Below are 14,256 nucleotides of genomic sequence, written 5' to 3'. Positions count from 1 at the left end.
TAAAATTTTAAATAGTTCAGCTGGGATATCATCACTTCCACTGGCCTTGTTATTAGCAATGCTTTCTAAGGCCCATTTGACTTCACTCTCCAAGATGTCTGGCTCAAGATCAGCAGCCACACTACCTGAGGTGTACGAGACCTCCATATCTTTCTGGTATAATTCCTCTGTGTATTCTTGCCACCTCTTCTTGATGTCTTCTGCTTCTGTTAGGTCCTTACCACTTTTGTCCTTGATTATGGTAATCTTTGTATGAAATGTTCCTTTCATATCTCCAATTTTCTTGAAAAGATCTCTGGTTTTCCCCATTCTATTGTTTTCCTCTATTTCTTTGCATTGCTCATTTAAGAAGACCCTCTTGTCTCTCCTTGCTGTTTTTTGGAAATCTGCATTCAGTTTCCTGTATCTTTCCCTATCTCCCTTGCATTTTGCTTGCCTCCTCTCCTCCGCTATTTGTAAGGCCTCGTTGGACAGCCATTTTGCTTTCTTGCATTTCCTTTTCCTTGGGATGGTTTTCGTTGCTGCCTCCTGTATAATGTTACGAGCCTCCATCCATAGTTCTTCAGGCACTCTGTCCACCAAATCTAAATCCTTAAACCTGTTCCTCACTTCCACTGTGTATTCATAAGGGATTTGATTTAGATTGTATCTTACTGGCCCAGTGGTTTTTCCTACTTTCTTCAGTTTAAGCTGGAATTTTGCTATAAGAAGCTGATGATCTGAGTTACAGTCAGCTCCAGGTCTTGTTTTTGCTGACTGTATAGAGCTTCTCCATCTTTGGCTGCAGAGAATATAATCAATCTGATTTCGATGCTGCCCATTTGGTGATATCCATGTGTAGAGTCGTCTCTTGTGTTGTTGGAAGAGAGTGTTTGTGATGACCAGCTTGTTCTCTTGACAGAACTCTATTAGCCTTTGCCCTGCTTCATTTTGAACTCCAAGGCCAAACTTACCAGTTGTTCCTTTTATCTCTTGATTCCCTACTTTAGCATTCCAATCCCCTGTAATGAAAAAAACATCCTTCTTTGGTGTCATTTCTAGAAGGTGTTGTAGGTCTTCATAGAATTGGTCAATTTCACTTTCTTCAGCACTGGTAGTTGGTGCATAAACTTGGATTACTGTGATGTTAAAAGGTCTGCCTTGGATTCGTATCGAGATCATTCTGTCATTTTTGAGATTGCATCCCATTACAGCTTTTGCCACTCTTTTGTTGACTATGAGGGCCACTCCATTTCTTCTATGGGATTCTTGCCCACAGTAGTAGATATGATAGTCATCCAAACTGAATTCGCCCATTCCCTTCCATTTTAGTTCACTGATGCCCAGGATGTCAATATTTATTCTTGTCATCTCATTTTTGACCACATCCAGCTTACCTCCATCCATGGTTCTTACATTCCAGGTTCCTATGCAATATTTTTCTTTACAGCATCGGACTTTCCTTTCGCTTCCAGGCATATCCGCAACTGAGCGTCCTTTCGGCTTTGGCCCAGCCGCTTCATCAGCTCTGAATCTACTTGTACTTGTCCTCCGCTCTTCCTCAGTAGCATGTTGGACGCCTTCCGACCTGAGGGGCTCATCTTCCAGCGTCATAACTTTTATATGCCTGTTGTCTTTGTCCATGGAGTTTTCTTGGCAGGGATACTGGAGTGGCTTGCCAGTTCCTTCTCCAGGTGGATCACGTTTAGTCAAAACTCTCCACTATGACCTGTCCATCTTGGGTGGCCCTGCATGGCATAGCTCATAGCTTCTCTGAGTTATTCAAGCCCCTTCGCCACAACAAGGCATTGATCCATGAAGGGGCTTGAATAATTCCATTATTAATAATTCCATTAATAGATCTCATTAATTTTAGATTACAAAGAAGTATCTACATTGTGACATGATACCAGGTAATCTTATGCAGTGGTGCCTTTCCGGAAGTCCATACCAAAGCGTTCCAAAACCAAGGTGCACTTTCACATAGAAAGTAATGCAAACCAGTTTAATGTGAAACAATGGAAGGACTGGATTGCTGTTTCCTGATTTGTTCATTGTGTTTCCACTCTCAACAAACTGTTAAACAGACACAGAAATTAATTAGTCCTCTGCAGGCATTATACCTGACGACGTGAATAGGATAGCTCCAACAGCCTTGGCATCTTCTGGTCTGCCTCAGGCAGTGGAATGTCTTGGGCTTGCTTTGTAAACTGGGCTTGTACTCTGACATTCAAACAGGGGGGTTCATGTAGTTGATCACCCTGGTGGAACACTTGAAGCACTTCTACCGTGTTTCTCCTAAAATAAGACACGTCTTATATTTATTTTTTCCTCCAAAAACCACACCATGGCTTATTTTCAAGGGATGTCTTATTCGGGGGCTGGATCATAACAGGGAAATGATTTTTTTATATGAATTTTACAGATGCTGTACAACAGAAATCACGTTTCTCTCTCTCAGGACTGATTAGCCAGATGCTGCCTGAGATCACAATTGGCTTTACCAAATAGCTGTTAAGTACTTTCCTTTGATGCCCAGATCTCATGGCTACCATAAGGTTTCTATCTTTCAGGACAAAGGCAAGGTGATAATAGGAAGTTGTCTTTATCTATCTCCTTAATCTCCTCTTTCATATGCATAACCTTTGAAGCCTAGGAATGCAAGTTGTCTGGGTCTCTCGGCAAAACGAGAAGGGAGGGGATGTCAGTTTTAAAAAAACCACCCGCGTGTCTGCGAGAGCTCGCTACTTTCCTACCGTAGCTGCAGTTTGCCTGCCTCGCTCTCTGTCTTGGCCATCAAGAGGAAATCAACAAGCAACTCATGGCTGGGCACATACCGGTAGAATGGAAGGGGGAAAAGGTGGGGGGAAGCGAGAGGTGGGCTCTCTCTCTCTGTGTGTGTGTGTGTGTGTGAGAGAGAGAGAGAGAGAGAGAGAGAAAGAGACGCGCACAGGGGGAGAGAAAGAGACGTGCACAGGGGGAGAGAAAGAGACGCGCACAGGGGGCGAGAAAGAGACTCGCACAGGGGGAGAAAGAAAGACGTGCACAGGGGGAGAGAAAGAGACTCGCACAGGGGGAGAGAAAGGGACGCGCACAGGGGGAGAGAAAGAGACGCGCACAGGGGGAGAGAAAGGGACGCGCACAGGGGGAGAGAAAGAGACGCGCACAGGGGGAGAGAAAGGGGCGCGCACAGGGGGAGAGAAAGGGACGCGCACAGGGGGAGAGAAAGGGACGCGCACAGGGGGAGAGAAAGGGACGCGCACAGGGGGAGAGAAAGGGACGCGCACAGGGGGAGAGAAAGGGACGCGCACAGGGGGAGAGAAAGGGACGCGCACAGGGGGAGAGAAAGGGACGCGCACAGGGGGAGAGAAAGGGACGCGCACAGGGGGAGAGAAAGGGACGCGCACAGGGGGAGAGAAAGGGACGCGCACAGGGGGAGAGAAAGGGACGCGCACAGGGGGAGAGAAAGGGACGCGCACAGGGGGAGAGAAAGAAAGACGCGCACAGGGGGAGAGAAAGAGACGCACACGGAGGTCATTCATGAGGCGTCTTTAATCGCTCCTCTTTTCTTCTTCGTGCCTTCCTCTCCTCTCCACTGCAAATGCCACTTTTGTCCTCTTCACCATGTAGAGCTCACATACGGTAGCACTACGGCTTATTTTCGGGGTATGTCTTATATTTTTTCAACGCATGGAAATCGTGCCATGGCTTATTTTATAGGCATGTCTTATTTTAGGAGAAACACGGTATTTAAGAAGCTCAGGAGTTTTGCTTCCACACCAGGTGTGGAATTGCCACATTTAGTTCACTCAATGTTTATAGGACGTGAGTATGGCACCACCTCTATCACTGACCTGCTGAATTTTCTTTCTAACTCTCTCTTATTCTTAATAGCACTATATTGATCTTAATTTTCAAAAAAGAAACGAACTACAATAAGAGTCCAAAAGAGTTATAGGAAAATGGAAAGCTGCTTTGTAGCAAGCAAGACCATTGGTCCTTCTGCCACATTATTGCCGATACTAATTGAAAGAGATGTCTCAGGGTTTGAGCCAGGAGTCATTTCACAGGCCTACATAAAGTTGTCAGAAATTGAACCTGGAGCCATTTGCATGGCTAGGATGTACCTCAGAATAAATGTTCTACTAGTGAACTATGACCTTTCCTGTAAGTTTTCTAAACCAGACTTCAATTCTACAGATAGATAAGTAGCAGTGCCAATACCATATTAAGAATTTTAAATAGTGTTTGCCCAACATTGTCCCAAGTTTCAGTGTAAAAATTGAAACTTGTATGAGGGAGGGAGAGGAGAGACAAAGATAGTTGCCAGAACTAAAATTCTGACTATTGCTTTTCATACATTTTCTGTAGAAACAGGTTTTTGGTATTTGCAGAAACTGAAATAATTTATGGGCAGAAGTGGGAGTGCTGTTTACAAGGTGACGTACAGAAAGATAGAAGTTGCTGCTGCTCATTTATCAATAAGACCAGAAACTCTCACATGAATTAATGTATACTGTCAATTTTATTATCTGTGACAGGTTGTTCTGAAAAGGGATGGTTGGTATAGCTTCTGTGACCTTTTATGTAGAAGTTTTATATGGGCTGTTTATTGGAAATTCCTGAATTATTTGTGAAATCAAGGCATTGGACTGATGCGGGTTTAATAGAATGGCAGCCTTCCCATAACAGATTTTTTAATCATCTTTTTAATTTATAGCGATCAGAGACTATATTTATCTCTCTAATATTTAACATATGGCTCTCTTGTAAGTGGCTTTCTTCCAGTTAAGGACATGTAATTTGTCTCTATTGCAGTAATCAATTGCATCTATTGTGTTGATTACAGAACCATTTAAAATGTAGGCGAGGTTATCTATTTACTTGAAGAGCTCTAAATTGCAATAAAATAATCTGCAATTGTGACTGGAACCTAAACTACCTGAAAATCCCCAGATGAGCATGTTGACCAAAATTTGGGGTGGAATGGAGAACAAAAGGTAGACTGAAACTACTTGCCCACTTTTGTTAAGATGGTAACATAGGCAAGTGGCAACAGTTGTAGGATGCTGTTTCGGCATCACAGAATTGGAGGGTTGGAAGGGACCGTGAGGATCATCTAGTCCAACCTCCTGCAATGCAGGAATCTTTCACCCAATGTGGGGCTCAAGCCCATGACGCTGAGATTAAGAGATTCATGCTCTACTGACTGAGCTATCCCATAATGAACTTCAGGCAGGTGGCGGAATTTTTGCTTTATCTTTTTTAAAAATCTAGAAAACTAATATGTCAAGTGGAATGGCTTGGCCTAGCCTGCTCCATGGCATGTTATTTTTTTCTATGAACATGTTTTGGCACTAAATCACACAGTTCACCCTGCAGTTGTTGTGACATTGCCTTTCCACAATCAGCTTGAAATTGTATTAACATTCACTTCAGTTCGATTTATTGTGTTTAGCGAGCAGCCATTACACACATAAAAAAATAATAACAAGAATACTACTAATAATAGTGGATTACATTTATACTCCCCGACCTTTCCAATTCCCTCTTTAAGTTTTATTATACAAATTTGTAAAGCCTTGGTAAGAATTTGGATGTTCTAAAGCAGGCATCCCCAAACTGTGGCCCTCCAGATGTTTTCGCCTGCAACTCCCATGATCCCTAGCTAAGAGGACCCAGTGGTCAGGGGTCATGGGAATTGTAGTCCAAAACATCTGGAGGGCCGGAGTTTGGGGGTGCCTGTTCTAAAGGATATATATACCTCTCTACATCAGACAACAAAAAACAGGTCTTTGCAAGATACGTCTTGTCCTTCTGTGATCTTAACAATGAGTGGATGTAATGGTCTCTCCTGGCATTCATACAGTAATAATACAGTGATGAATAATATTGCACTATTACTGAATTCCTACATATGGCATCATATTTATATGGTTTTATTGCATAATGTTGCAGGAATTTCTGTATAGGTTGGGGGGGGGGGTTGCCCCTCCAGCAGATATCATACACATGCAGCCCACTACCAAAATCAGCACCATCACTTTTGTGAGTTTTGTGATTTGTCCCCACAAAACACTTCATCACAGTTCCTTCCTATCTATTCAAAGGGCCTCTGCTGCACAATACCAAATGTCACAATTCACTGATAAATGTATCTATGTACTGGCTCACTAGGGAAACTTCAGAAATTCATATAGACATGTGAGCTCAACTACTCAGCAGCCCCTCTGCCTGAGTGATAATCCCTGGCATCCTGATACCTGAGTGCCAGAAAGGTAGCCATTCCAGAAATAGCAAATCCAGATGAAGACAAAAGGGTGTGATTAACTTGGCTGGGAAACAGGGAAATGTAAATATCTCTTTTGTTAACACTTGACGGATGTTTGGTGCATAGCTGCCAAGTCTCCCATATTCCCCGGGAAACCTCCGTTTTTCCAGCCGTTCCCAGCTGGAAAAATGGTTTTTTTTTGTTTTTCCCCGGTTTACTTACCGGCCGGGGGAGGCTCCTTCTGCACATGTCTGGAGTCTCTGGACATGCGGAGAAGCGATTTCTGGCGTGGCGGCCATTTTGGAACTGGGCGGAGCATGCTCAGAAGCGACTTCTGATGCTGCTCTGCCCAGTTCCAAAATGGCAGCAGCGCGACTTCCGGTCTGCAGATCCCTTATTTTTCCGGCAGGAACTTGGCAGGTATGGTTTGGTGGAGGGCAAGGGGAGGCATGGGGCAGGGTCCAGGATGCTCAGATTACTGCCACCTAACCTCCCCTTTCATGATGTAACCATGATGTATTAGTGATGCAGTTTGGGGGCTGTAACATGGGGATTAGCAGCTAATATAAGTTTGGGTTCTCTTTTGTACGGGGCTTCCATCTTGTTTCATCTGGTGGCAGGTGGGAGTCCAGTTGCAACAGTCTTCAATATAGACCAGTCCTACTGGCTGCTGTTTTGCTCTGGTAGTCCTGGCTGGTGTCCTTGGTTTTTGTCCCAGTGAGCCCTCAGCCCTCAACACCTGTTGAACATGTGTGAATCAAATATGAAACTATCACCATCTGATCACCAAAACACGTTTCTATTTCAATTTTGTATTGTACATTATAAGGTAAAGGCAAAGGGCCCCTCAGTGGTTAAGTCCAGACAAATTTTGCTATGGGGTGCGGCACTCATTTCCACTTTCACGCCAAGGGAGCTGGCGTTTGTCCACAGACAGCTTTTCTAAGTCATGAGGCCAGCATGACTAAACTGCTTCTGGCACACAAAAAACCGTGACAAGTACCAGAAGGCACGGAAATGCCATTTACTTTCCCGCCACAGCAGTACCCATCTATCTACTACATTGGTGTGCTTTTGAATTGCTAGGTTGGCAGGAGCTGGGACAAAGCAACGGGAGCTCACCCTATCACACGGACTTGACTGCCAAAAGGCTTGGTGATTTAGACCACAGTGCCACCCACCTCCCTTTAATTGTATTTAATATTTGTATTTAATTTGTATTAATTTTGGACATGCAATGGTATTTAATGGCTGGTGGCATTTGTCAGATTGCATGCAAAGGTATTTAATATTTGATCATTGAGCGCTTATGAACCTAAATACTTTGCACCTGCCAAAAAAAAGGTCTGAAAAGGAAATATTCAATCCTGCACAATAATTAGCAGCAAATATTACCCATAACATAGGGGTAGTAATACTCTGGTCTGCGTGATGAGCTCTTGAGACCTTTTCAGATCCTTTGGCTAGAATTGGATCCAAAAGAGTGGTCTATATAATTTACATAGTTCTGTATTGTGATTTTGGTTGAATCCTCATAAGCAAAACCAAATAATAGTATAGGGTGTTAAGTTGTGGCATAGCAGACGACACAGCAATCTCTCCAAAGCAGCTCTTTATTTGGAAGCTGGAACAGAACTGAACTGCATTGCCGAGCTGGCCTGCTTTTATAGAGGCTGGCTCAAACAATGTATCAAACATAATTCAAAGTTCCCTCCTAAAGTTCCCTCCTAAAACAACTGTCAAGGACCTGAGGACCTGAGGGGAAACTATATACACTAATACATAACATAGGGCACTGTTCAGTCCCAATCCACTGAGGCAGATACAAATAAAATGGGACTTAAAAGTACTTAGCTCATTGCTTGGAGTCTTTCCTCTGTTTTTAAAAAGGGAAGATTCACAAACCTGCTGCCTGTTCAGGAAACTTTACTGCAACAGTGAATAGGCACTTTGCATTTCCAGAGCAGAGAATCATGAATGTTCACAACTTCACGCCTGTCTGGTTGTGGGATCACAACAACAGGAACAAGGAGAGGGCAGTAGAATAGCATGAAAGCAGACACCAAGATGGGCTGTGAATACCAGTAGACAGGTGCAAAAATGGTAAACTTTGAGCCTCGAATTTGGTGTCAGAAATATTCAGCACTGGTGAATAAACCTGCTCATTGCAGCTCAGATAAGGAGGAATTTACAGATAATGGCGTTATTATCCAGTGCTAGAGGGCTCCAGTTGGCAGTCTAACAGAAACTTACTGGGTTGCACTGAGCCATTTTTTTCTACTTTTCCAGAGCAACAGGTTTGGCGATTTTTGCAACCAGATGCATTTCAGGTGCGGAAGAAATGACTCCTCTGACAACTTCCCCAAGCACTTAATTGTATTGCTTGAACTTTTCTCTTCTGCTGTATGAAGCTTTCTGATCTCCTTCCTGCCTTCCAAATAGAGCGCTCTTAATTTCTCATAAGAGTTGGACTTGGAAGGGAAGGAGGTTTTTTTGCTTTGTTTTTTCTCCCCTCCTTGGTGACTCTGTGGTCTGGCTAGACATTTGAGGCTCCAGTCTGGACTTGACAACATGGAACTGACAAAAGCTTTGCTGAAAGGGTGCCAATTTAAGACAGCGTAGCAGATAAGAAATTTACCAAGGGAGTTGTAAAAATAGTGGCAGGGGAAAACAGAACGAAGAACTACAGCAGCATTTCAAGGTCATGCTTTAAATTTACACGAAGGCTGAGGGTTGACGCATATAATGCAGTTTAATAGGGGGGCAAGGGGAGGGAATGAGCTATCGAAGGAGAACTGTACATCTCTGTTTCAGATGGGAAGGGGGAGGGAAGCTCTGTAAAAAATTGCCCATTCCTATCATCTGCCCAATGAAAGGTATGCTTTATTACCAACAGATGTGACCCCTTTTATCTTAAGCAAAGTTGTGCAGCCAGCTGAAATACCTGTCTTTAGAATTTAGCACCCCAGATCACTTCATCTGGCCTTGATCCCATGAGGGAGGGAGGGAGGGAGGGAGGGGGAGAGAGAGAGAGAGAGAGAGAGAGAGACTCTGCATTTTAGTACCAGGCATGAGAAGGACTTCTGAAATGACAAAACAACAAGGATACGAGAGTGCTGCGACAAATTGAATATCCTCCTGTTAATTCAATTCAGCCCTGAGTCTTGAAAGATGCAACACATTAAAGCTTGTGTAATTGTCTGGTGGCAGTGGGTGAATGGCATTAATTCCCGATTTGATCTAATAAATAAGCTTATGGAAACCTAAATGGAAATCAATCCCCCTTTCACGAAAAAGGCCAGGGGCAGGACTCCGTTTCATGCAGGAAAACTACTGGTACTCACCTCCTTTTGCAGCCAGTGGCCACATCCCATTGAATTCTCTGGCGAACATCTCATGGCTCTTGACTGCACTCAGTGTTTCTGTGTGCTAAGCAATCCAGAAGTTGCACAGTGAATGTAGATAGATTCTCCTAGCTGGCCATCAACAAATATTCCCAGGGTGGCTAACAACAGAATAGTGACATGCAATATAAATGAATAATACACAATAAGAAATAAAAATCAGAGAGACTTACCATACAGTGTAGCATGTAAACCATGCTACAACATGGGAAAGGAACGCTAAAGGGCTTGGGAGGATAGTTAAAGACTTTGCATGGCGCAAAAAAAGCCATTAGGGTAGGCGTGAGGCTAATCCATCTCAGAAGAGCCTTCTAATTTGGGAAAGGAGACATCTTCCTCATAGCTAACGTCTGAGCTTGTAATTGAGGAGGCACTGGGAAAAGGGTGACCTCCTTTTGGTGACCTTAGGGCAGGCTTCCTCAACCTCGGCCCTCCAGATGTTTTTGGCCTACAACTCCCATGATCCCTAGCTAGCAGGACCAGTGGTCAGGGATGCTGGGAATTGTAGGCCAAAAACATCTGGAGGGCTGAGGTTGAAGAAGGCTGCCTTAGTGTATGGATCCATGGATATGGGAGAAATCACCTGCAGATCTCCTGCTCGTTCATCTAATTCAGCAATCACGTTGCAGGTGATTCACTGGGACTTTTGAAGCACGCTGACCAAATACTGAATTGCCTTCACACATTTATCCTCAGGTTCATGCCAGCAGCTTCCAGGAAAGAAGTAAACTGGTCTTGAGGCAGATATATATCCTGGCAGTGTTTCAGAACTGTGAAAACACCCTATTGGGAAAGATGTGGTTAAACAGAAGTGCAGCAATACAAGACTTGCTGCTTAACATAAATACAACCTTTGTAAGTTTCATTTCCTGACTCACTCTTATTGGGGTCAAGGGTGAAGGGAAAGTTATAGATTTGTCATATGAAACAGGATGCAGAAGCAAGGCTGCCTCATTTCATGTCAATGCTTGTGTGTTTTTTGTCCTTTACTCCAGAGTAGGTGATCTGTTACTGGACTTCGGTGATTCACTTTCCTATCCTGCCATTTTCTGAAGGGCTGTAGTCCTTTCCAAGTAGGAGTGGACTGGCCTAGTTGCATTAGTGTGTGTGTGTGTGTGTGTGTGCGTGTGTGTTGGAGAGCAGCAAAAAGCGTTGCAATGGGTATTTCAAGTAAGTCAACATGGAAGACAGTACAAGGGTCACAATTATGTCAGAGAGAGAGAGAATTGCCCTTGAATGAGGAGGACCCGTTCAAATGATCTGTTTTCTAACACCTACTAAATCCCGCCCTCCCTTGTTTCATCTTTTGTTTTTACAGGTTTCGTTAGCTTCCTACACTTTAGGAGACAGCTATACAGCTGCAAATAAAACATTTTAAGTGTGTTTTAAGTGCAATATACAATGTGACACGTGATGGTGAGCCTTAGGGAAAATTCAATGTACTTAAAAAAAACACCTTTAAAAAGCATTTTCAGAATGTTTTTTTTTGTGTGTGTGTGTGGGTAGATTCCACCTTTTTTTCTCTCATCTCCATCATTTCCACTTTTCAGGCTGCAAAGCAGAGTAGTGGCGACCATATACGAGCCCTTTATATCACTCTGTTTGGCAACTGTCATTGGGGACTTTCTTCTTCCACCTCACTGACACACACACACACCGTCTTGGAGTGTCATGGAGAAAATCAGCTTCCCATTGGGTGAGCTGCAGTGTGTGGAACCAGTTGTCACACAGAACTATGTAAATGCGGGTGGCACTGTGGTCTAAACCACTGAGCCCCTTGGTCTTGCTGATCAGAAGATCGGCAGTTCGAATCCCCATGACAGAGTGTGCTCTCGTTGCTCTGTCCCAGCTCCTGCCAACCTAGCAGTTCAAAAGCATGCCAGTGCAAGTAGATAAATAGGTACTGCTGCAGAAGGGAATGTAAATGGCGTTTCTGTGCACTCTGGTTTCTCTCACGGAGTTCCATTGTGCCAGAAGCAGTTTAGTCCTGCTGGCCACATGACCCAGAAAGCTGTCTGTGGATAAACGCCAGCTCCCTCGGCCTGAAAGCAAGATTAGCGGTGCAACCCCAGAGTTGCCTTTGACTAGACTCAATTGCCCAGGGGTCCTTTACCTTTTTACCTTTTATATAAACTGGCCTCCTCATAGCACATAGCTGCCAAGTTATCCCTTTTTTAAGGGATTTTCCCTTATGCTGAATAGGCTTCCTTGTGAGAAAAGGGAAAACTTGGCAGCTATGTCATAGCAGCTTTAAGTTTTGCAAAGTGGCTCTTGCTCTTCTGGGAACTGATATCATTTGCTTGTACCTGGCTAAATTAACGCACTGACTTCTAGTGATGAGTGTCTTGTGCTAGACTGCTTCAGAAATAAGCCAAAAATGCAGGAGGTTGCTAATCTTATTTTCAAAGCAAACCAAAGGCTTACTCATCTTCATCCCTATGGGTTTCCACCCACCTACCCAGTCTCTTTCTGCCTCCTTCCCCCCTGCTGATCCCCTAAATCACCTCTGCCCAACCTTAACAGGAGGTGATCATCCTAAAGGAAATGGGAATGTTTGGATGCCTCTGTCTGCCCACACCAATGCACATATCTTGTGCCATGCATGCTGCAAATCAGTATACCAGGGTGCAAGCCCGCGAACAGCCCTTGGGAAATGTAGTTTTCCTATGGTCTGGTGCCATACTAGCAATATCAAGCAATAAGGACCTCTCATCTATTGAATATATGCACATCAAGATTTTGTCAAATATACACATCTACCTATTATATGCTTCATACATATAGAATCCAAAAGAGATATGTAAAGTGTGGAATAGCTTTACAGTCGTACCTTGGAAGTCTAACGGAATCTGTTCCGGAGGCCCGTTCAACTTCCAAATCATTCGAAAACCAAAGCGTAGCTTCTGAAAGCCATGGAAGCCCCATCAGACGTTCGGCTTCCAAAAGAACATTCGGAAACAAGAAAAGTCACTTCCGAGTTTCGGTCATTTGAGAGTCCAAACGTTCAAGAACTAGGCTATTTGAAAACCAAGATATGACTGTACTTCATTTAACTTGGAAAGATATTTTATTTTACTTTTATTTGTTAGCATATCTTGATTAAAATTTGTCATTATTTATTGCAGTGCCCGTTATATATAGACCCAAGAGACCGATTTATAAAACCCCTGTTTACGAATGGAACACATTTGAATAGGGTGGAAAGGGTGAAATGGCTGCTGAGTGACACCAATGACTTTGTTGCTTATAAAGTAGCACTCTGTGCTCTGGCAGCTAAAAAGATCAGGAGGAAGGAACTAGACAAAATAGCAGTCAACTGCAAAGGGGATTTGGATATTTAATTTGGCACATCTTACCTGATAATCTTTTGCTATTCTATTCTATTTAATGCAACAAATAATTTTAGGAGCCATGACCGTGGTTTTATTGTATGTCTGTGCCTGGTGATTTTTATGGTTATGGTTATTGTTGTTTTCCTTTTTCCTTTTTGTTCTCCTTCTGAATGATGCCATGGCCTATGGCTAGTGCAATAAAAAGTTTAATTGGAATTGGATTAAAATTTGCCAGATAAGATTGCCTTGGGGTTTTGAGCCAACTTGCAGCTATTCATGCATTACAATATGCAGGAAAATCTGGTGGTGGCACGAATGGATCTGTAGATCTGAAGTTCACGAATTGCCATATGTAGAAGAAGTGAGTTGGCAAATTTCCAGCTATAGCCAATGACTGGAGAGGGGAGAGACTGGATGGGATGAGCTGAGATTGGTTTTCTGAATCATTGCCTACCATCTGGCAAGCATAATTGAGCAACGTAGTCCATCACCTTAGGCAACCCTGTAGGTTTACAGCTTTGCTGGAGCCAAGAAATCCAAAAGGATTCCAGCTTAATTTAGATTAGAAGAACCATGGTTGTGTATCATGGTTGGCCTATGTTGCCATCTTTGGAAGCGGGGAAGTATTTATTTTCAGGTTATTGGTTTTGTTTTGTTCCTATTTTATGCATTTTGTATTGTATTTTTCTGTTGTGAAAATTTTAATTTGTTGTTGTTGTTGTTGTTGTTGGATTCAGATAATTTTATATAAAAATTCTAAAGCTCCCTAATGTTCAAACATATCTCTGAATACCTGGGGTACACATTCAGCTGGGAAACTGTTTTCTTCTAGCTGAAGGAAAAACACATTTCCTAAGAAAAAACTGGGGGGGGGGACACAAAAAAAGTTTATTAATCACTGTAACTGGGACAAACTGAAAGAGAGAAAAATGCTGAGTTCATCCTCCAGCGTTTCATTAACTTTGTTTAATAGATGGGGGGCTTAAAGTGCATTTTGTTTAGCACCTTTATTGCTTTTTGCTGTGGCCTTTAACTTTTCTGATATCACTTAAAAGAAAAAGTCTGCTGATAAACTGTTTCCAAAAAGTTTTGTACCAAACCGATGGTGCATCATAGTGAGTGTTGCATCTTCCAGTGTCTTATTAAAAAGCCAGCATGAAACAGCTCATGCAGCAGTTTTCAAGATTGGTTTTACTTGAAGCCTGTGACCCATCACAGTTGAGAAATTGTTCCTAAAACTGGGGGAAACAAACATCTTAGGTAATTTTTG

The 14,256-nt window shown here is 43.0% G+C and overlaps 1 protein-coding gene across 7 annotated transcripts in view; it reads left to right on the top strand.

Annotated features, from left to right (window-relative positions):
• The window catches only part of KCNIP4 (potassium voltage-gated channel interacting protein 4), a 328,191-nt gene that overhangs the window by 228,303 nt on the left and 85,632 nt on the right, over positions 1-14,256 (top strand). The window lies entirely within an intron of this gene.

This window comes from Zootoca vivipara, chromosome Z1 (assembly GCF_965207765.1).
Source record: "Zootoca vivipara chromosome Z1, rZooViv2.hap1.1, whole genome shotgun sequence".
NCBI classification, from domain to species: domain Eukaryota; kingdom Metazoa; phylum Chordata; class Lepidosauria; order Squamata; family Lacertidae; genus Zootoca; species Zootoca vivipara.
Note: the sequence above shows the minus strand (reverse complement) of the source record. Positions and strands in the feature narration are given on the sequence as shown.